The 22,926-nt window shown below is 33.2% G+C and overlaps 1 pseudogene; it reads right to left on the bottom strand.

Annotated features, from left to right (window-relative positions):
- Window positions 1-12,062: 12,062 nt before the first annotated feature.
- LOC123205588 lies at window positions 12,063-17,287 on the bottom strand (annotated as a pseudogene).
- Between the last annotated feature and the right edge of the window lie 5,639 nt (window positions 17,288-22,926).

Raw genomic sequence — 22,926 nt, 5'->3', positions numbered from 1 at the left:
TCATATATAAGATAATATAAGCAACAGGTGTAAACAAACAAAGCATATAGATCGGTTGTTTTGGAAAACAATGAAAGCTTATCAGATACTAGATTTTAAAGAGTCAATACGAATGATTAATGATGAAATCCATCAACAAGTGCTTATTTACAGGGTATAGACTATAAACGTTGGGCCCGTGCTTACTTTCTGGGTCTCTCGTATAATATAATGACAACAAATACTACATAGTTCTTTAATACCTTGGCACGACATGTGTAAAAATTATTGGTTATGATGCTACTTGAGTTTTTGAGTTCCACCATGTAGAAATGGTTTTACTCCTAACGCAATATGATAGGTTTGTATAATTTTCCTACTTCTGTGCATGATGTTGAATTGTACACTTAAAATATTTTTCTGATCATGTAGAGGCTTCTATTAATCAACTCATTCTATGGGCAAAGGAGAAAATAGCAAGTCATATCCTTAAATTAGCAAATATGGTTGTCAAACCAATTACTATGCACAAATATGAAGTGCACGATGTGGGCCAGTTGATTGCTATAGTGGATCTATGTGCGAGTTAGTGCAGTTGTAAAAAATTTCAATTGTTACATATTTCGTGCACACACATTGTAGCCATGGCTAGGTTCTAGAATCTTTCTAATTGTTATCAATGGGTGAGTAAATACTATTTAATAGAATATTGGCAAGTGGTGTATAGAGAGAATGTTGAACCATTTGAAGATCCCTCTGAATAGGTGCATCCAGAGAATCTTCCCACAGTATTTCTACCTTTATTACAACATTGACATTCAGGTCAACCATCAGAACACAGAGGAGACCATCTAAGGGGAGGAAGTACATCAACCTGTTTGTAGTCAATTTCACGAGTATGGACATACTTGAATTATTTGTATGAACCCCTTATCTGAGACAAGTAGACGACGAGGGACATCATATGCTGGTCTTCCATAACCTTTCATGTATCAAATTGTTATATATTACATTTGCATTTAAGGTGTTTTTAAATTATCATGTTTTATGTGTCTTGTTATAGGTGTTCAGGGTGTGTGAGGCTGGGTGAATTTGCACTCCAATGTTGTTGCAGGGTGTTGAATTGTGACAAATTGCATTTTTTTTTGTATTATAAACTTTTTAAACATTCAATGGTTATTGTACTGTATTTTAACATTTTAAAAAAATTTCAGTATAGTTTCCTCTATATTATTTCCATTATCTATATCTTTTTCTTCTTTCTATTTACATTTTATCCAAAAATACACTCCAATATATATATATATATATATATATATATATATATATATATATATATATATATATATATATATATATATATATATTCAATCCACCCAACCATTGTTCCAAAGCATGAATAATATGAAACACTAAAATAGTAACATAATAATCAACAAAATAAATATATATTTGCAGTAAAAAAAAAAGAATAAATATACATCAACCATAAAACAATATCAACCATTGCGTCCGTGAGTAAAAATCTTAGACGCGATCATCCTATACAAACAAATAGTGTTAGAGGTTGTATAGTCAAATGGGTGTCTAGTGGCTAAGTACTCTATCATTATAAGTGTGAAGACTCTATAATGACCCGAGGCTTTACCCTACTGTGAAACATCGGTATATCGCACAAGCATGAACAACTCCATGTTAGGGTCATCACCCCTAACTTCTTAGTAGCTAATGGTACTAATGATAGACAGAAGGTGTTGATATCATGTCATCATCTCAATGAACCTATCCGTGGAAGTTATGAAGTTAACTGAAGAGTCGTATACAGTTAGAGTCCACGCTTTGAGATCAATTTCATTGCATGCCCAATGTTGACAATTGTAATTAATAAGAATGTACACCTGTAAAAACAATAACCAAAAGTTAGTGTAACATAATCATAATTGAAAATATGTTACCGATTATATAATTTTGAACATATTTATTACTTTGTCAACTTTCGCCCATGCAATGCATCTCATATCTCTTACCTGATCTGACAACTGTGGACTTATCCCTTCAATGGGAGCTAGTAATAGCTGAGGCCATTGAAAGTTTTCATAGGCAACTGTATCTCAATCCTGTAAAATACATGGTAGCCAACCATCCCAAAATGTATCAACACATGTCCAATTAGTAGTTGGGTACAAATGGCATAACATAACTAAGTAATTATCCATATGCTGAAATACAACAAAAACATAAATTATAATTACGTTGTTTATAATAATGACACTGTATAAATATAAAATATATTGATAACTTAGTCACCTTATTCGTTAGCCACTTGTTTTTTGTACAAATCTCATCTCACCAATCAAACTTCTTGCAAGGGCCATGCAAATAAGTTAATGCTATGTCATTATTGTCAGCATTACCATACCATTGCTCAAAATTGATATTCGTTCACTAGTTTCCTTCTCATGACCGATGTTGTTTCATAGGATCAGTAAATGGACTGAGTAGTATCTGCCCTTTCTTGATAATTTTGCCCCGTAATGTCTTTCGAGTACTCGATTGAAGCTGTATTAGTGTCTCCACAGGTCTACACTTAGTGACCACCTCATAATCATCATATGGACATACATCATCATCCTGGGCCACCTCAATAATAACCTCAGTCGACTCATCTTGTGTTATTATGAAAAATTATTATCATTATCATCGTTACATTTTAAATATTAAACATATGTTTTTTTTTATACTAACCTCATCTTTGAGGGTGACGTAAAATATGCGTTGCATCTCTGTAACCTTTATTTTAATCGATGTTTGTTGCTTTTCAAATTGTCTAAAACATTGCTCCACTGTTTCCATGAATCCACATAGCATTTTCTCAAAACAAACATTTTCAATAGTAGATATGGGTCCAGTATGTGTGGCATCAGGGGATCTTCTAGCAGTCTGACATGAGGACATTGATGATCGATGTATAGATCGACACTCTAACCTGGTAACCAGAGGTGCAGTCTATCTAAACATGACTTGACTGTGTACAAGTGTGCTTTGACATGCATGGTGAGGAGATTGGATTGCACCACTAGATTGAATAAGGCTACGATCATTATTAGTTCTGCTGCGTACCCTATGTAATCCACAATCTCTCTATACCACACTAATTGCTTCTTCTCGACAGATGAAATCAACATAAGAGTGACAACATCCTAATAAATGTATCAATTTTTTAGATATAACAAAGTTACTTGTTTTTTTTTATGTCAAAAATAAATTTACATACTTGAGAAGCCCTAAATATATTGTTAACAAGATCCCACCTCGGTTGCTTAAGTGACTTCCATTTCAACATGTGAAGGATCTTATCTTTGGACTTACAAGCTGCGAAACCCCCTAAGTTACTGAAAGTTTCATATATCCATAATTGCATCCCATAGAAAGATAAAATTTGTGAAATGAATAACATAAGCAAACCAAAAAAGTAAAAGTAATGTAAATCTAATTTAATCTCATATTTATTTCTGAGGTTACCTGAGATGCAACTGTAAATCTCGTTAACGCATAAGTTTGCACTAGAATATCTGGATTATATGCTCAATGTTTATTCATAACTTCTTCATACCGTTTCTCCATTGCTTGGCTTATTGATTCCACTATCAACTTTCAAACTATAGTCTCCTATGAAAATCTATTGAAACTGTCCCAATCATCTACTAACTGCATTATATGTTATGATACCACTTTTTGATTATCTACTCCCAATAATCCATAATGTATTAGATATAATACAACTATTTTGACAACATCTTCATCATTGTTTCCCCATGCCATAAACATTAAACTTTTACTAAGATCACCATGAGTTATAGATTTGTCATTTGGAAAGTACTTATTTATAAAATTAAATGAATAAGTTGTTATGTATTCAATTATATCCGCTTCTCCACTAAACCTCAATCCAGTAATTATAACAAACTTAATCAGACTAAATCTACAATCGACCCTATTTAATCTAAACCAAAACACCTTTTCTAACTCACTCTTATTCACTTACCGAAATAATACACTGTGTAATAGGGTCGAACTATATCCATGCACTTTAAGATTTGAAAAATGTCTGAAACATGTTTGTCTAAACAATATTTTCTGCTCTGAACTTAATTTTGCTCTTATATGTTTCATCGTATCTTTTTAACTATGAATACTGATCGTAACTCTAAAATCATGAGTATCATGAAATCGCTTCTCCCTCACTTGATCATTAATTGAAATTTTCTACAAAAACACATTTAAAATGAAATGTTATGAGTTTCATTCAATAAAGTTTAAATTTGAAAAGTACAAAGCAAATATCACATTTTGTGAACAATGTCATTGCGTGACATTGTGTAGTTGGCGAGACACTACGAGGTTGGCGTAGGCGTGGTTTGCGCATAGTTGGCGTTGTTGGCGTAATGTGTGCGCATTTTACATGATTTGCATGATAAGTGCGGTTGGTGTGGTTTGCGCGGTTCTTATAAATTTGCGTGATTTTCATCTCTTCGACGGTTATACTTTCAGGCATCTATTAACATCGAAACTATATCTTTATATACCATTCAAAACATCCATATATATAAGTCGACAAATTTAAGGTTTCACTCTAAAACCCTAATCGTCATAACAACCACACCAATCGACGCATATTTTCAAAAAAAAAATATTATTTCATGTAACACCCAGATTCAGGTATGTCAGTAAACTCCACTTCCAAAATTACCCCTAGAATTGATTTTATAACTTGTTGTTTAAAGAAATTGCAAAAGAATTATAGAAAACTAGTAAATGAGCAATAATTTTCAAAGGGGTAAAATGGTCATTTTAGAAGGAATTAAGAGACAAAGTGGGAATGAAAATTGAATGGCATACTTGAAATTATGTGGTGGTGCTAAGGGTTTTTGGTAATTGACTAAGGATAAAATAGACATTTATGGAAAATGTGAAGGGCAAATTGGTCCAAAAGGTTTATAAAACCCATAACCTATTCATTTTCTTCTTCAATTGCCGAGAACCTCCATCATTTGAACTAAAGCTTTTCTTCAATCAAAATTCATCTAAAAACCTAGCTAAACCACCTAATTTCCAGAGCCTCCAGTTATAAAAAATGTAGATCTATCAATTCTGGTCAGTTCTAAGCTAATAAATTTAATTTTTAAAAGATGTGAAATTTAGAGTTTTGATAGATGATTATATTTTTGGTTGATTAAGCTTGCTAGGAAGCAGAAAATAAGGAGAATAAGCTTAAATCACCTAATTAGTAAAGAAAAGGTAAGAATTTCATACTTTACATACTTGAAGTAATTTAAGTTAGGGTATTTAAATAACCTTTATTTATATAAGTGTGTAAGGTATTAGAATTAAGGTGATTTATGCTTAAAAAGATAAATAAATTCATTAGAATTCATGATATAATTTTGGGCCATAAGGGTATTTTAGACATTTCATATTCCTAGGGTTAGCTCAATGGATTTTGTGTGTTGAATATATGAGAAATAATGAATTGATGAAAGAATTTGCATTAAGGGTAAGCATGTAATTTTATCCATAAAGGGCAAAAGTGTCATTTTATGTGATATAGGTTAATTTCCACTTAATTATGTGCATGATATGTGGAATAACCCTTATATTAAGCCTATATTGTATATTTGAAATTAATTGGATGCATGAGATATATATAAATGTATGAGAAAATAATATGATATTTGATAAGGAATGAAAAGAATAACAGAAAACAATGAATGAGCATATTTCATATTATAGTTATACATGCATACATAAGGAATCATAACATATGCATGATTTCAGAAAAAAATAACAAAAAAGGAAAAACCTTTCTAAGTTATGCATGTTTTCGGAAAATAAAAAACAAGTATTTTTGGTTTTATAATGACTCATATGATACAGGAAAGTGGAAAATATATTTAAAATCCTTACACGCGAGTTGTACTGTGTAGACAACCAGCTGTACTGTGTGGACAATAAAGAAAAATATTAGTTGTACTGTATGAACAGCAAAGAAAAAAAATATGCGTGTAAGAGAGAATTATACCTTTTATGGTGACTGCAAGTACTGTCATATGTAGTCTAGATCAGTCAATAAGAAAAGAGAAAGAATTAGTAGATATTTTATGAAAGTCAATTGCATTAGAATCATACATGCAAGCCTATGTGGCTGATAAAGAGTTGAGAAAAATGTACGATCAAAAAATAGAAATGTCATGGCACTCATACATACATAAATCATAACGAGTGAATCATATCTGTATAGTAAGGAAATGAATAAATAGGTGAAAGAAAAGAATTATGATATGTTTCATGCATGTTCTGTGTCAATTATTTTGTTGTAAATAGCTCAGACACACTGAGTATGGAAGAGATTAGTACTGGTATGAAATACTTTGAGTATTGAGTATAATTTTCTTATTGAGCCGTGATCGCTCACCCCGTTTAATTTAATATTTTACAGGTAAAGAGTTACAGCAAAGGTTTCTAGAGAGCACTAGTGAGACATGAGGCTGAGGGAGAAAGGCACCATAATTTTGTTGATTTATATGTTTTGACGTATATGTGAATATATGCATATATATATATACTTGATGTAGATATTGGTGGATATGTATATATTTTGTTTCTTATATGTAAATATGTGTTTGTGTATAGCTATATCTATATATGTATATATATATATGGCTAGTTATGAAAATTGGTTATAAAGTTTATGTGGGTGATAATTTTTATGATGATTATTATTATGTACTTATTTTATTAATTGTGATTAAGTTGATGAAAATCTAGTCGGTTGGTAGAACTGGTTTATGTGAATTGCTAATTGGGAGTGTTACAAGGCATAATTAAAAAGAAAAAAAATTCCCCGAGCCTCTAAAATAGGGAAACTCTTGTTGTTTTTCTGTAACACACCTATTGGTTAGGAGAGGTTACATTTTTGGTATCAGAGCGCAATTTTGGATGCTTAAAAGTGGATATAATATAATGTGTTGTAATATAATATAATATTTATATATAGTTTTGCATTCTAGTATTACACAGGTGCCCCTCATGTCTCACAGATTAGCTCCCGAGAATCGACTGAAGTAAGTTGTTTTCTTTGCCTGTATTCAAATAATAGAATATTATGTAATTATACTTATGCAATTATTAAATGAGGAGTACCACAAGACGAGGACGAGGACGAGGACGAGGTCGTGGAAGGGGTATTCAGAGAAAGACGGGAGAACCATCTAACCCTGCCCCATTAGGTGGTTCAAGATTTGGGCTAGTAGAAATAAGAGATATAGTCTGTTAGGTGTTGACTGAGAGTCAAGATAGACCCACACCTGATAATATAGCCAGATATGCCATCTGAGATGAGATTAGAAGTGAGATTCGTGAGGAGGTCATAGAAGAAATTAGAAATGAAATGAGGAATGAAGGGAGAGGAGAAGTTAGAGTTCAAAGGCGGCTTGAGCCTATTTATTTCTTACCTACTCAGCATACCGCTCATGAATTTAAAGGTACTAAAGACCCTTTGGTGGTTGATGAATGAATCAAGTAGGTGGAAAGTATTATAGATTTATTTCCTATGACTGATAGAGAAAAAGTTCGGTATACCAGTTTCTTGATGAGGGGAGAAGCTCGCGTATAGTGGGACCTAGTTAAAAAAACTAGAAATGTGGATCTGATGACCTGACAAGACTTCAGAAGGGTATTTGAGGCCTAATACAGAACAGCTGATGTGGTAGCAGTCAAAGTTCAGAAGTTCATTTCTTTACAGCAGGGAGAGGGTTCAATAAAGGATTATTCTACCCGTTTTGATGTCTTATCTAGTTTTGCTCCAAGTATGGAGAGTACACCTAGTCTCCGATTGGACAGATTTTTTTAGGGCCTTAGATCGGAGATAGCCTTGCATGTGCTAGCTGGACCACAACTTCCTCAAACTTATAAAGAGGCATTGGAGAGAGCATAGAGGTTAGAGGTATATGTTAATAAGCTACCCAGAAATTCACCCTCTATGGCAACACCTCTATCATTGACAGCACCCCAGATAGTGATGCCAAGTCGGTCAGCTCTACTTGCTTCATTGACTATTTTAGCACCTGTTATAATATCAGGGGGTAGTTCAATTGGCTCCAGTTTTAGAAACAATAAGGGAAAAAGAAAATTCCAGTCAAAAGCAAATAGAAAAGGCGGAAAGAGTGACAAGAAGCTTAGAAAAGAAAATATTCCCCAGTGTTAGATTTATGGGAGACGTCATAGTGGGGAATGTTGTACTAGCAGAAACAGGTGATTTGTTATCGATGCCGACAGCCAGGGCATATAACAAAGGATTGCCAGAGTACCGAGGTGCTAGTCCCCGATACAACTACATGTTTTGATGTATATGTGAATATATGCATATATATATATATATATATATATATATATATATATATACACACTTGATGTAGATATTGGTGGATATGTATATATTTTGTTTCTTATATGTATATATGTGTTTGTGTATAGCTATATCTATATATGTATATATATATATATATATATATATATATATATATATATATATATATATATATATAGCTAGTTATAAAAATTGGTTGTAAAGTTTCTGTGGGTGATAATTTTTATGATGGTTATTATTATGTACTTATTTTATTAATTGTGATTAAGTTAACGAAAATCCAGTCGGTTGGTAGGACTGGTTTATGTGAATTGCTAATTGGGAGTGTTACAAGCATAATTAAAAAGAAAAAAATATTCCCCAGGCCCTCTAAAATAGGGGAACTCTTGCCATTTTTCTGTAACACATCTATTGGTTAGGAGAGGTTACATTTCATTTAATCAATAACACCCAACATTCAATACCCACATACCCACAATAGATTATTTACACCCGTTCGATAAAAATGACAGAAACCAAATAAATAAAATGACAAATGGTAACTAACTTGTGAAGTCATTGTCAATATATTGCCGCTTCTATATATTTTGCTGATTGTAGAATATTCGCCGATGATTTTTGCTTTGTATTCTCGATTTCTAATTTTGGCTTTTTCTTTTCCGTTTTCAGTAAAAGTAACTTTCAAGTTTTTCACTTTATATTTTACTTTGGATTTTACTTGTTTTTTCAATATAAGGGTAAAATGGGTAAAAAAATTGTTGTTTGCTTAAATAAATTAATCTTTTTTACATTGGTCTAAAAACGTATAAATGGAAATATTTTTGCTTATTTTAATTAATTTCCCTTAATTAAAGATATAACATTTTCAAATGTTATATCATTGAGAGTGTTGCGTTGGTGGTTAAGAGGTGTCAAATGGGTTAAACCCAACTCAAGAAAAAAGCCTAACATGAAAGGACTTGACTCACTACTATAGTAGGCCAAGCTAGGCCTGTGGGCTATTTGGGCTGAGCCATAGGCCTAGAAAACAAGCTCGTAAGCTAACCTGACCCAATACTGTTCACAATTTAAAAAAAGGGAGAAAGACTATTTCCCACCCAACTTTTGATGCGTTCTCAAAATGATACCCACGCCAGATGAAAATCCAGTTTTCCCACCCATGACCAAACTGCCGTCCATTTTTTCAGTTAGGGATAGGGGCAAAATTGTAATTTACTATTTAAAACATTAAAACTTTAAAATTTCACCGTTTCCCCCTCCAGGTTTTAAAAAGTAATTAACCTATCCTCAAAGTTTGAAAAGTTTAATTTCACCCCTTAGGGTTTGCTTCCTTCTTCGGCCACCACCGACGGTCGCTGCAATCGATCGATGAGAGATCTCTGACTACAAATGACGACGAAGGATGACCCTTCGTCGCCCAGATCTGGACGACGAAACATCGTCCAGATTTGGAAGAACAGACGAAGGACGACGCTTCATCATCCTTCGTCGTAGCGTTTGGACGACGCGACGAGCGACGAAGGATGACGAAGAGTCGTCCTTCGTCGTCTTGGTAGAGATCTCTGTCTCCGTCTCTTCGTCGCACCATGCACCAGGAGAAGGAGATCTTCGTCTCTTCCTTCTTCGGCCACCACCGCCGTCGCACCAAGAGAAGGAGGAGGCAGGTGACTATGCCGGAGACGGCGTCGGGAGATGAAGTTGAAGAATGGGGGTGAAACTGATAGTTTTGAAAGTTATGGGGGGCGGCTGTTTTTTGAAAAATTTGGAAACCCTAGGTTTGGGGGTGAAAATGTTAGTTTTCAAAGTTTAAAAACTTTAGGTAAGGTGAAATGTTAGTTTCTAAAACCTAAGGGGGGTGAAGGAAAACCCTCACATCAATTTTGGGATGAATTTTGCAGAGGGGTATTTTTGTCATTTCATCTAACAAGGGTAAAATGGACATTTTACCCTTATGCAAACAGAAACCATCCACATTAACGGCTCATGGGTGGGAAAACTGGATTTTCATCTGGCGTGGGTAGCATTTTGAGAAAGCATCAAAAGTTGGGGGTGAAATAGTCCTTCTCCCTTAAAAAAAATTATAATATAATTAATTAATGAATTAATAATTATAATATAAAAATTATAAATATTTATAAAAAATAAAAATTTTAGATTTAAAAAAATAAATTGAGTTCTTTAGATCAACAATCAATCTCAATGTATGAGATAATCAAAATTGGGTTGAAACATATTACTTAACCTTTATTTATAGTGGGCGAAGAGAATAAATTGTTTTACTCTTTTAGATGTGGGACTCTTTGTAAAGAGCAAAAGTCCAAACTCAAGTTTCACCCACTATAAAATGTAAGTGCAAAAGTCTCACATCTAAAAAAATACAACCATTCACTCTCTTCACCCACTATAAATAAACACTAAACAAAGTAAAAAATTCAACTAAACTCAAGTTTTATATTTTACATTGGTGAGATTGATAATGAGAACTCAATTCACCTATTATAAATAAATTTGTTTTTTTTAATCACAATTTAATTTTCTAATATGTTTTCTTTTATATAAATTACTTAATAAAAAATTATTTTTTTATTAAAGTTAATAGGTTGGCTCGTTATTGGAGGGCATGGCCTGACTTGTTACTATAGGGTTTGGCCTAGCCTTATATACATAGGGTTGGGATGCGGGCCTCATGCTTTTTTCAGGTTGGCCAAACCCGTAAGGCTTGCTATTGTGTCGACATCGGCCCACCACCATTGCTAGTGGTGATGAAAGAAAATTTTAAGAAATCAACTTTATAGAATATGAAAAGCATGGAAGGATGAAAAAAGCTTTTATCAATTTTGTTGCATATCATCTATAATATTAATTAATTTATCATATTTTGGTAAATGGTAAAAACCGAATTGGTTAATCTAATATAGTAATTTACTTTTTCTAAACTATTTATTTTGTAATTTTTTTTCTCAAACCTAGGGTGGGAAAATAATTAGAATTATAAAAAAATTTGTTGCCTGGTCTCTTCATTAGTCCTTGCAAAGAATCCACATTACATCATCTGGATGACAAAATAATTAAAAGGTAGATGTGAGATGTCATTTTTTCAGATGAAACCTTTTGACTTCTAGGAAAGGAACCATTGCATAAATACTTGCATGCAACATTTAACATAAAAAATGGTCCATGGTTTTAGTATGTATTATCGTGCTGCTTTTGAAGTTTGTAGAAGGATAAAAGCAAATTCCTCACTTTCTGCTGCTTTGACTTTAACATCCTGCATCCCAGCTCTTCCTAAAAGCTTCTACAAGTGGTCCGTTTGCATCCCAGCCCATAAATGTGGCTTAAAGTAGATCTCACATCAGCCTCGGCAAAAGCTACAGCTCCAACTTAAACTTTAAACGTGGCATGCTACAGGAAGATTTCATTTACAGTATAAAGCAGCGTAATTCTTTCAAAATTTTCACGTATGCAAACCATAATAGCACATTTATACAGAAGCTTCTCTAGGATTAGTGTCAGCAATGAATTAACTAGAACAAGGATCTCGCTTTGCATTGTATTGCATTTCAGAAAGTTTCTTCACCAACTCTTACTCACTACGAAACAATTTTACATAGGTACAAAGAAAAACACAAACCAAGTAATCAGTTTATAGCTAATACATTCACAGCAATTCAAGATTTTGTTTGTTTGCATAACAACACCCTCCAATCTTAGTAAGACGTGTAAGCAGATCCTTGTCTCAAGATTTCTTCATGTGTTCAACTATTTTATTAGCATATGGAGCTTGCAATTGAATTCTTCTTTCCAGCATAGATCTTGAAAGCTTTGAAGCTTCCAGTGAATGGCCTTTTTTGCAAAGCCCATCTAAAAGGATCGAATGAATGTCAGTTAATTGAAGATAAGCATTCAATCTTCTCAATTTCCTTATATAAGTAAAAACCATCCACCACTTGTCCCTCCAAACAAAGTTCTTTAATCATAACACTACATGCCAAACCATAAGGCTTCACTCCACTAGCTATAGACCTGGCCACGGGCTAGTTTGGCCTGTGAACTGGACTGAAACCGGTCTGGATGAAACTGAAACCGGTAAAACCGGAACCAGACTGAACCGAAACTAAAACCGGATTTTAGCGGTTCGATTTCGATTTACCTAATTTTGAACTGTAAAACCGTTGGTTCACATTCGGTTTATGATCTGACATGTAAACCGGCGATTTACTATTATGAACTGGAAATTTTAAATTTTTTTTGAATTTAAAAAAGGAACCAATGCAGACACTGCAAATATGCAGGGGACAACGGTCCCCTGCATATTTCAAAATTTATGCAAGGGACTGTTGGTCCCCTACATTTTGTAGAACTTTTGCAGGTGCAAAAGTTCTTAATTTCCTTTTCACCCCTTATTTTTAAAAAATTTTTCCTATATATATATCCATTCAAATTTCAATCTCTCAACTCTCTCACTCAATCCTTCAAACTCTCATTCTCGTTCTTTTAATTCTTAATACTCTTTCAATCTTTCAATCAAATTCTCTCAAATTTAATTAATTTTTTTATTTTTTATTAATTCTAATTTCTATTTCTATTATACAATTCATAATTAATTATAGAATTTATTTCTATAATTAATTTTATTTATTATTTATTTTTATTTTTATTATCTTTCATAATTAATCATATAATTTATTTATATAATTAATTTTATTTATTATAAAAAATGGCAAGTAGTGAAAATTCTTCTAGTAATAGAAGATTTGGTCAATATTCACATATATCAAATGTGAATGAAAATCAATTTATAGATAATTTTTCAACACAAGAAAGTGAAAGCCAATATGTAAAGTGGAGCAGCAACAACAACATCAACAATAGATGGAGATGAAACAACATTCCCAAAAGATTTCTACATCCGATATTTTCAAAATTTATTTCAAGAAAATACAAAAGAAAAACGGTAATTTCGAAGTTGTTTGCAATTATTATAAGCAAATTTATAAATTCAAACAAGAAGGTGGATACAGGACATTCAAAAAGCACTTGAAGCCAAAGCATCTAGAAAAAATGGGGCAAAGTAGAGGTCAAACACAAATAACTAGGTATGGTTCTACACATAAATCTTTATTTATGTATAGTGATAATAAAAGTAAAGAAGAATTTGCAAAAATGATAGCAAGTTTTAGTGAAAATTTAGGTTTTAATAATTATTGTAAAACTACATTAAATCCTACATATAAAACTATTCCAAGAAACACATTAAAAAGAACATTATTTAGTTTATATAAAAAAAAAAAAATTAATTCAATTTTTTACAAATTTTGATAGACGTATATCTATATGTAATGATATTTGGAGTGACCATTGGCAAGTTCACTCTTATATGGGTATAACTCGTCATTGGATAGATGACAATTTTCAATTAAAAAAAGAATTTTAGCATTTAGGGTGTTTGATGATTGACATACGACCGATAATATTTATAGAATAATTAAAGGAATATTAAAAGAATATAAATTAGTTTATAAAATTTTTTCAATTTCATTTGATAATGCACGTTCAAATATTGTCTCAATAAATTATTTAATTAAGATTTGTAAACCTAATTTAGGTGGTAGATTTTTTCATATTAGATGTGCATGTCATGTATTAAATTTATGTGTACAAGATGGTTTATATTGTCTTAATAATTATATTAATCCAATAAAAACAAAAATTTCATTTTTATGGATACATCTCCAAACTAGGAAAGAATGGGGTAAATTTTGTAAACAATATAATAGAAGACCAAAAAGATTTTTTAAAGACGTGCCGACTCGTTGGAATTCAACATATGAATTATTCAATGAGTCTTTTGATTATAGAGATTTATTATGCTCATTTATTTCACAAAATATGTCATAAGTTATATTATGTCCCCAACATTTGGATATTTGTAAAACAATTTTAAATGTATTGAGAAATTTTAATAATGCAATTTATACTTTAAGTGGGGTTTATTATCTCAATTCTCATTTGTTTTTAAATGAAGTCATTAATATTATTGGGGCTTTACAAAAAGCTGAACAAGATATTATTCTACAATACGTTATTTTTTTTAATGAAAACAAAATAGTTAACTTATTATAAAACAATTCAAGAAATTTTTCTTGTTGCTTGTTTTTTTGATCCTACATTTAAATTAGATTGTGTGACAAATTATTTAACATTATATTATGAATGTTTGCAATTAGATTGTGAGGATAAAGTTAATATTTCATTAACTATAATTAACATTATGAATTTAATTAAAGAAATTTATGCTAAATATTCATTAATTTATGGTAACAAGGTGGTTATTCTTCCTTTTTACCACTTATTGCCCCATCATCAATCCAAAATATGAGTTATGGTAATTGTATTATGATGCAAAGGGGTAAAAGACCAAGGGGAAAATTAGGCTCCACCTCAGAGCTTGATATTTATTTAACTATTATTTTTGAGTTTGGTGACAACAATATTGGTAAAGACTTTCCAGTTCTAGAATGGTGGAGTCGACATACATCAACCTTTCCAACATTAGCAGCTATTGGTAAATAAGTCCTAGCAGCACCAGTATCAACTGTCACAGTAGAATAAACTTTTAATCAAAGAAGTAATATATTGGATGAGAGGCGATCAAGTTTGGCTCCCAAATCTATTGAAGCCCAAGTATGCATGGACGATTGGACAAGGGCCAAATTACGCCAACAAGATATAAAAGTGGACTTCAATGAAGAATCGCTTGATTTAACTACGGATAGTTCGATGATGAAAAATAATAGTCAAGATAACGGAGGTGAATGATAAGGTAAGGGGGTACTGCCGGCTATTGGATATGCAAAAGTAAGAAAACTATGTAGGCTTTGATTCTTCTAGACCCCAAGAAGATGCGTAGGAAGCTTAATTGAAAAATTAAGTCCAAGCCTCTCTTTTAATTTTCAATTATTGTAATTAATAATTTAAATAATAAATCAAGATCGTGTATTAGAATTGACAGTTCAATATCAGTTTCGAACCGGGGTCATGAACCAGAACTGTCGGTTTCAAACCAGTTCTGAATTGTCCTATTATGGTTTTGGTTCAGGGTTCTTATTTTTTTTGAACTATGAGTCGTGGCTAGGACTAACTAGCTAACATCTTCCTAAAGAGCTTACCTGCCTTCTTAATTCTTTTAATCCTAGCCAATGCCACTACCAGAGAACTGTAACAATCGTCATATGAAACACTACCCCTAACAACAACTCTATCAATCAACTTATATGCCTCATTTGTATTATTGTCAAGGCAAAGACCCTTAATTAAAGTACTTATACACAATTGGGAGCACAACTATAAGCTTCCATTCTATCGAAGACCCCCAATTCTTCTGTTACCATACCTTTTTTACAAAAGCTTTGAATAACGGATGTATACGTGACAACATTAGGACTACAATCCCCACCTTCTTTCTCCATTTCCCCTAACAATTCCAATTCCATCTCCGCACTCCCAAACTTACAAATTCCATCAAGAAGAGTTTAAGCACCCTACAAGCATTCTCTAACTTACCTGTATTGCAAAACCCTTTAATCATTAACATATTTGTGATCATATCCAGGTAAAGATCAATCAAACCCATCTCTTTCATTAAATTATCAGACATAACCATAGCACTTTTTCACAAAATAACCTAATAGCAGTATTATACATGATTGTATCAACTCTTAAATTGAATTCAGGCATTTTCCTTAATACACACAAAGCCTCATTAGTAAGCCTAGTGTTTTCACATAATTTTAAAGGCATTTTCATTATCTTAACACTAACATCACACTCTTCTTTCTTATACACTTCAATAACATCAGTAAGAATTCTAGGGTTTTGCTTAATTTTAAACAATTCACAAGCTTTTTCATGCATGAACAAACTATGCCTATGTTGTGGATTTGAATTGACATTGGCAATGACTAATATCCATATAAAACACAACTTATGGAACTAAAATAAACCGTGATGTTTAAATGAATAAATATTATAATACATTGTTGATGTGTATGGCATCTATTGACATCACTATAATATCCCATGTGAACAAATTTGGAAAAAAAAGAATGAAATTAGTTGTTCATGTTTGTTCATATCCTTTCTACAAGTCCTTGTGTATTTAGCGTTAAGGCGTATCAAGTGGTATTAGGGAAAATGTTCCTAATCATAACAGATGACACTTAAACTTAAGAACTTAAATGAAGGATGGTTCAAAGACTTAATAGTTGGCTATTACGAGTTAAGTATTTCTTTGAGGTAGATGGGATGACTCTAGAAAATTAGGTTAAGGTGGCCACAGTTCATCTGGAGGGAAAAACCATCCAATAGCACTAGAGATTCATCAAATCTAGAGAAAGCTAATCAGGGATACAAAAAGAGTATGTCTAGTTCCTACCATCAGATTTGGATCCCTTCTCTACAATGATCTTTTATTTGATCTAGGAAACTTACAATAGGTAGGTCCTTTTCAAGATTACTTTGACACTTTCAATGAACTATATCTAAGAGCTAGTATTTATGAAAACCAAGCTTTCAACCTTTTCCTCTCTAGATTGATGGATGTTCTCCAAACGTTAACCTGGATTTTCTAACCAAAGTCATTGGCAAAGGCTTACGCTTAGCCAAGTTACAAGAAATCATTGTAGTAACAACGAAAAGCCAGTCCAAACCCCTTAGTTGAACTCTATAGTTAGGATAAACTTATAAGCATTCAACAAATAATAGTCAATCTAACACTACCATTGCATCATTGTGCATAAGATCTCACTCACAGTTTGACATCCTACCAACTCCAAATGTTCCTAAAATATAGAACTCACCTTTACCTAGGGGGAAATAGACCATTGACAAGCAAAGAACTAGATGAAAAAAGGGTAAGAGGTTTGTGCTTTTAGTGTAATGGAAAATATGCCTTTGGGCATAAATGTAAAAAGAAACAATTGTACACTCTCCAACTTCAAGTGGATACTGGTGAGAAAGGGCAACTAGCAAAGAAGATAGAAAGAGAAGGTCTTAGTTTGATGCACCTCTCATTAAACGCCTTTAATGGAGCTGAAGGTCCTAAAGTTATATGACTACAAGGTATACATAGGAAGAAGGCCATTTTAGATTGGTTGACTCTGGTAGCACCTATAACTTTCTCAACAATGATACTACTTTGAAGTTAGGGTGTTATTTGAAACCTGTGGAAAGGACTAGAGTGTTACTAACTAATGGTCATCAATTGCCATGTGACTGCATATGTGAGGGATTTGAATGGAAAACTTAAGGACGAGTCTTTAAGGTTGATGCAAATATATTGTCTCTAGAGAACTATGATTTGATTCTAGGTGCATAGTGGTTAGCCACTCTTAGTGATATCCTATGGAACTTTATGGCACTTAAAATGGTCTTTACACAAAGAGGCTAACAATAGGTTCTATAAGGGCAAAAGGGTGAAGGACTATCAATTATCAATCATGCTAAGCTTGGATGAACTTGGAGGAGCCAAGGTGTTTTCAAAAATCGACTTAAGGCCTAACTATTGGCAAATTCACACATATGTCAACTCTATTAAGAAAACAACTTTCAAAACACACAAAGACTATTACGAATTCATTGTTATGCCATTCGACCTAACTAATACCCCATCAACATTTTAGGATTTAATGAACTCCATATTCAAGTCTCACTTAAGGAGATTTGTACTAGTTTTTTTCAATGATATCCTTATATATAGCAAGGACAAAGTTGAACATTTAATCCACTTGGAAACAGTGGTTGAGTTGTTAAGGAGTAACAGCCTGGTTGCCAAGAAAAGAAAGTGCTTCTTTGGGGGTGACCAAATTTCATACTTGGGATATATAATCTCTAGCCAAGATGTCATGACTAATCCAACCAAGGTAAGGGCAGTTGAACAATGACCAATTGCAGAATCCATTAAACAACTTAAGGGCTTCTTAGGATTGATGAGCTATTATAGAAGATTTGTTAAGGATTATGGGCACTTGGCAAGACCATTACTGGACCTTTTCAAGGGTAGTTCATTTTAGTGGGAAAATAAGGCATAGGCAACTTTTAATCTATTGAAACAGGCTATGGTCATTGCCTTTGTTCTGGCTTTATCAAAATTTTCCAAAAGGTTCATGATAGAAATAGATGCTTACAAAGATGGAATTGGGTTTGTACTAATGCAAGAAGGATACCCTATAACTTATACAAGCAAAGCTCTTTTCCCCAAGAACCAGTTGCTCTCTATTTATGAAAAGGAAATACTTGCAATCTTTAATGCAATTAAGAAATAGAAGCCATACTTAGTCAATCAACACTTTGTTATAAAGATAGACCACCAAAGCCTTAAAAATCTTTTGAAGCAAAATTTTATAACCCCTTTATAGCAAGCATAGTGGCAAAGTTGATGCAATATAGTTATGACATCATATACAAAAAGGACAAAGAATATTTGGCTATAGACGTTTTATCTAGGTTACGTGGGGTTGAATCTAATTGTTTTACTACAAGTTTATGGCTATTTGAACTGTTGAAAAGACTTAAGGATTCGTGTTTAACTGATGAGAACCTACAGACTATTATCTCTGCAAAACAACAAGATACTAATGCTTACGAAGACTACTTTTGGCATCAAGGTAATTGATCAATATAATTATGATTCCAACCGTAGAAATGATTTAATTGCCTTGTTCCATTCATTAGCCATATAAGGGCATTCTAGAATAAGTCTTAGAGCAAGGAAAATCAATTTAATTGTTTATTGAAGAGATATTTGGAAAGATGTTAAGAATTTCGTTCGAAGTTTTGATGTTTGTCAAAGGTTCAAGCTAGAGAACATTACATTTGATGGTCTCTTATAACCCTTACCTATTAGAACATAAGTGTTTATGGATATTATGATTGATTTTATTGAGAGCTTATCAAAGTCTCAAGTGAGGTCTATAATGTAATACCCTAGTTAAGTGTGAAGGGCATTTCGATCATTTCCTTTTGACTCGACATTATAATTATTGCTTTATTTATTGGTTAGTATTATGTGTATGTATATAAAGATTGTATGCACCTGAGTAAGCCCAGAAGGGTGTTATGGTCTTTATATGTGATGTTATGGGATTTGAAATCGTGATACCACAATTTTTGGTGATTAGATAAGCATGGGCTAGCCTTGTGTTATCTTTACGTTTTATTTAAGAGGTCAATTGCGCTTGGAAGAAAGAACTAATGCTCTTTCATAATACACAATACACACATAAAGTAAACTAGAGAGAGAGAGAGAAGAGAGTTTCAAGCGCTGTGAAAGGAAAAAGATCGTCACAAGTATATAGCCACATGAAGACTTGTGTTTCATCAGAGGAGAGGTAGGCATTCTCCACCCTCCCTTTGTTTCCCATATTGTATTATTAAGTATTATTTGGATAAATTATAATTAGAATGATGTATGATACTTAGGTGGTTTTCGATTCAATCTTACACCTACTAAATTGATCCGGATGATTGGTTTTACTTTTGGGATTAAGTTGTATGCGTAGAAATCCTAGATTTGTGTTTGTGTATGTTACAAACCGAAAATTAAACAAAATGCAACATTGCAGACTTTAGGCACACTTGTGCATAGGAGGTACATGATTGTGCCTTGTTGGATTTTTGCCCAACATTGCGAAGGGCTAGGCATGCACAAGGTTACTAGATGTGTAGTGTACATATGGGCATATGCTTAATTATAGGGCATGTAACTTGCACACTATGCACGCACTCAGTTGCCCAGTGTGTAACGTGTATACCCACATAGTTTGTGATGCACTGTTTAGCCTATGATACACCTGTGTGACCTTTGGTGCACCCGTCAACCTATGACACACTTGTGTGCCTAAAGTGCTTAGTAATGCTAATCAAGCGCACACCTGTGAGTTACGAATCTTTGGCACACTTATGCTCGAATGTGTCACACCTATGTTAAAAACTCTGAAAGTAACTTTCACCTTATTTATAAGGCTGGGAGATGGGTTAGTTGGCCATAAGGGTTCGTAAAGAATCAAATTCAAAAATGTAGTCATAATTGTGTACATAGATGGTTATAAGTCATGTTGCAGGTCAGTTGATAGGACATCCTAATCTTGAGAATACACAAGCCAATTGATGAGATATCTTGGTTCTTAGTAGTAGAAGTAGAATTAACTTGATAGGTATTGATGATGTAAGCAATGATTGAAAAGGGTGTCCTTTCAGACTATTTCCATGGGGAGGTAAACAACACTTAAGATAGGTGTCTATCCTGGTTATAAATGTAGGAGGCACCTAAGATAGGTGTCCAATCCAATAGACATAGATGTAAAAGATATCTGAGATGGATGTTTATTCTGTCATGAAGGTATAGGGGACACTTAGGATAGGTATATGATCGGATGCATTGGGGTCGTATATGATAGTGAGATCTATCAAGGATATTCATAAAGAACACCAAGCTTATTATGAATGCCTACTGAGAGTTATGACTCGCGTATTCTTGGTTTTACAGGTAGGAAACAATGGGGCAAGCAGAGAGAAAAGCAAATCAATATACTGAGTTGCGTACTCATCTATAATTGTCTTAACGTTTTATTATGCATTTGATTTGGATTTCTTTAATTTTGTGCACATTGTTTTTTTTTTTTTGATAATTGGAACCCACTCATATACATATTGAAATTTGAATAATGTTTTTCATTCTTTTTGTAAAAACACCTTTTGGCATGCTTCTCATTAATGATAAGTGCTTGAGGTTCTTTCATTAATTTATGTTGACATTATGTTTTTTTAAATATTTTTACATTAATTAAAATTAGGTGACACATCATTTCAATAATTTGACCGATTAGAGCAAATACCTTGGGTGTGGTATTACATTTTGGTATTAAAGCATGATTTTGGGAACCTTAAATATTGAAAATAGTTTATACACACACACACATATATATATACACATACACACAAACACTCATAATGTGCATAAATTAGTAGTCAAAGAAGTGCTAATCATTCCCGCACCCTGACTGCTATAAGTAATTTACCTGTTGTTATAATGGGTATACTTCATTTTGAGTTCTATGTGGTTTTACAGAATAGGGAGGTCTAACCGATTTAATGCTCCTATCTTAGAGGAGAGTCATTCTAAGACTCTTGTATTAGCATTGGCATTGGCGCTAGTACTAACACTACTACAAACACTAACACTAAGGATGATTAAAGTGACAAAGATCAAGAATATCATGCAAGAAGTGTTGAGAGAGCACCACAAGCTATTTGCCATTATAGGGCAGTCAGTGAAGGCACTAATAACTTCAGTTCAACCACTATCGACACAACAACTTATTTAGCCCTTAGACCTATAAATAACCAACATAGAGGCCAAATGCATCCGATATATGGGCTAGCAAGCATATATTAGCTACTAGAGTTCAGGGTTTCCATGAATCTAGTTATGCCTTTCAAGTGGATGGAGGTCATGGAAAGGGCCATAATGATATTCATTATAACTGACTAGGAAAAAGTCAAGTATGTTACTTACTTTCTCAAAGGTGATGCCAAGCTTGGTGGAAACTCATTTGCTTTACTCACCCTATAGAGGCATGTCATAGGTTGATTTTAGATAGATGTTTGATAAGGAGTATAAATTAGTAGATGTCATGAGATCCCAGTCCTAAGAGTTCTTTAGCTTGAAATAGGGTAGTATGACAGTTCAAGAGTATTCCGCCTAATTCAATGCTCTTGTTGTGTATGCTGTGGGAGTAATCAATACAGTTCAGGGTAGGATAGAGATGTTTGTTTAAGGATCTCAAGCTGACCTCGATAAAGAGGTGATAGTAGGGGATCATGCCCTCACTACTTATTCTAAGGCTCTAAACAGGGCCATAAGGCCCAAATTAGATTAGATCACATGGGTAGAGAAATGGATTCATAGTTAGCGTCAGAAGAGTCGGCTAGGGTCCTATTAAGAAAGATACTACTAGTTAGGGGACTAGCAAGGACAAAGACAAAAAAGGAATAAAAACTTTTGAATCAAAAAGTTCCATGAGAGACAACAAAGATAAGATGTCTTATCAGGAAAAACCTTTTGTATGTCAAAAGGAGCCTCTTGTACATTAGAAGTATGGTAACAAACATCAAGGTGAGTGTAAGCCTAGGCAAAGGGTTTGTCACAGATGAAGTTCGCCTAAGCATTTTGTTAGGGAGTGTCTTTCAAGGGCTAGTATGACTCTAACGAGACTAGAACAGCCCATAAGATAGGGTTAGGCTAGGATGTACATAATTACTCAAGCATAGGCTAAAGCCAACCCATCTATTGTGATAAGTTAGTTACTTTTTCATACTGTTCCTTTATATGTTTTGTAGCTTGAGGATTGGTGCAAAGATTAGGGCTAGAGGCCATAGTGGTAAGTCATATTAGTATCAAGATGCCTAATGGTGACAATATATTGAGTGACAACATGTTATTAGTCAAATAGTGGCGTTAAAGG

This window comes from Mangifera indica, unplaced genomic scaffold, assembly GCF_011075055.1.
Source record: "Mangifera indica cultivar Alphonso unplaced genomic scaffold, CATAS_Mindica_2.1 Un_0009, whole genome shotgun sequence".
NCBI lineage: Eukaryota > Viridiplantae > Streptophyta > Magnoliopsida > Sapindales > Anacardiaceae > Mangifera > Mangifera indica.
The sequence above is the reverse complement of the archived record's forward strand: the minus strand, read 5'-3'. Positions and strand labels throughout refer to the sequence as shown.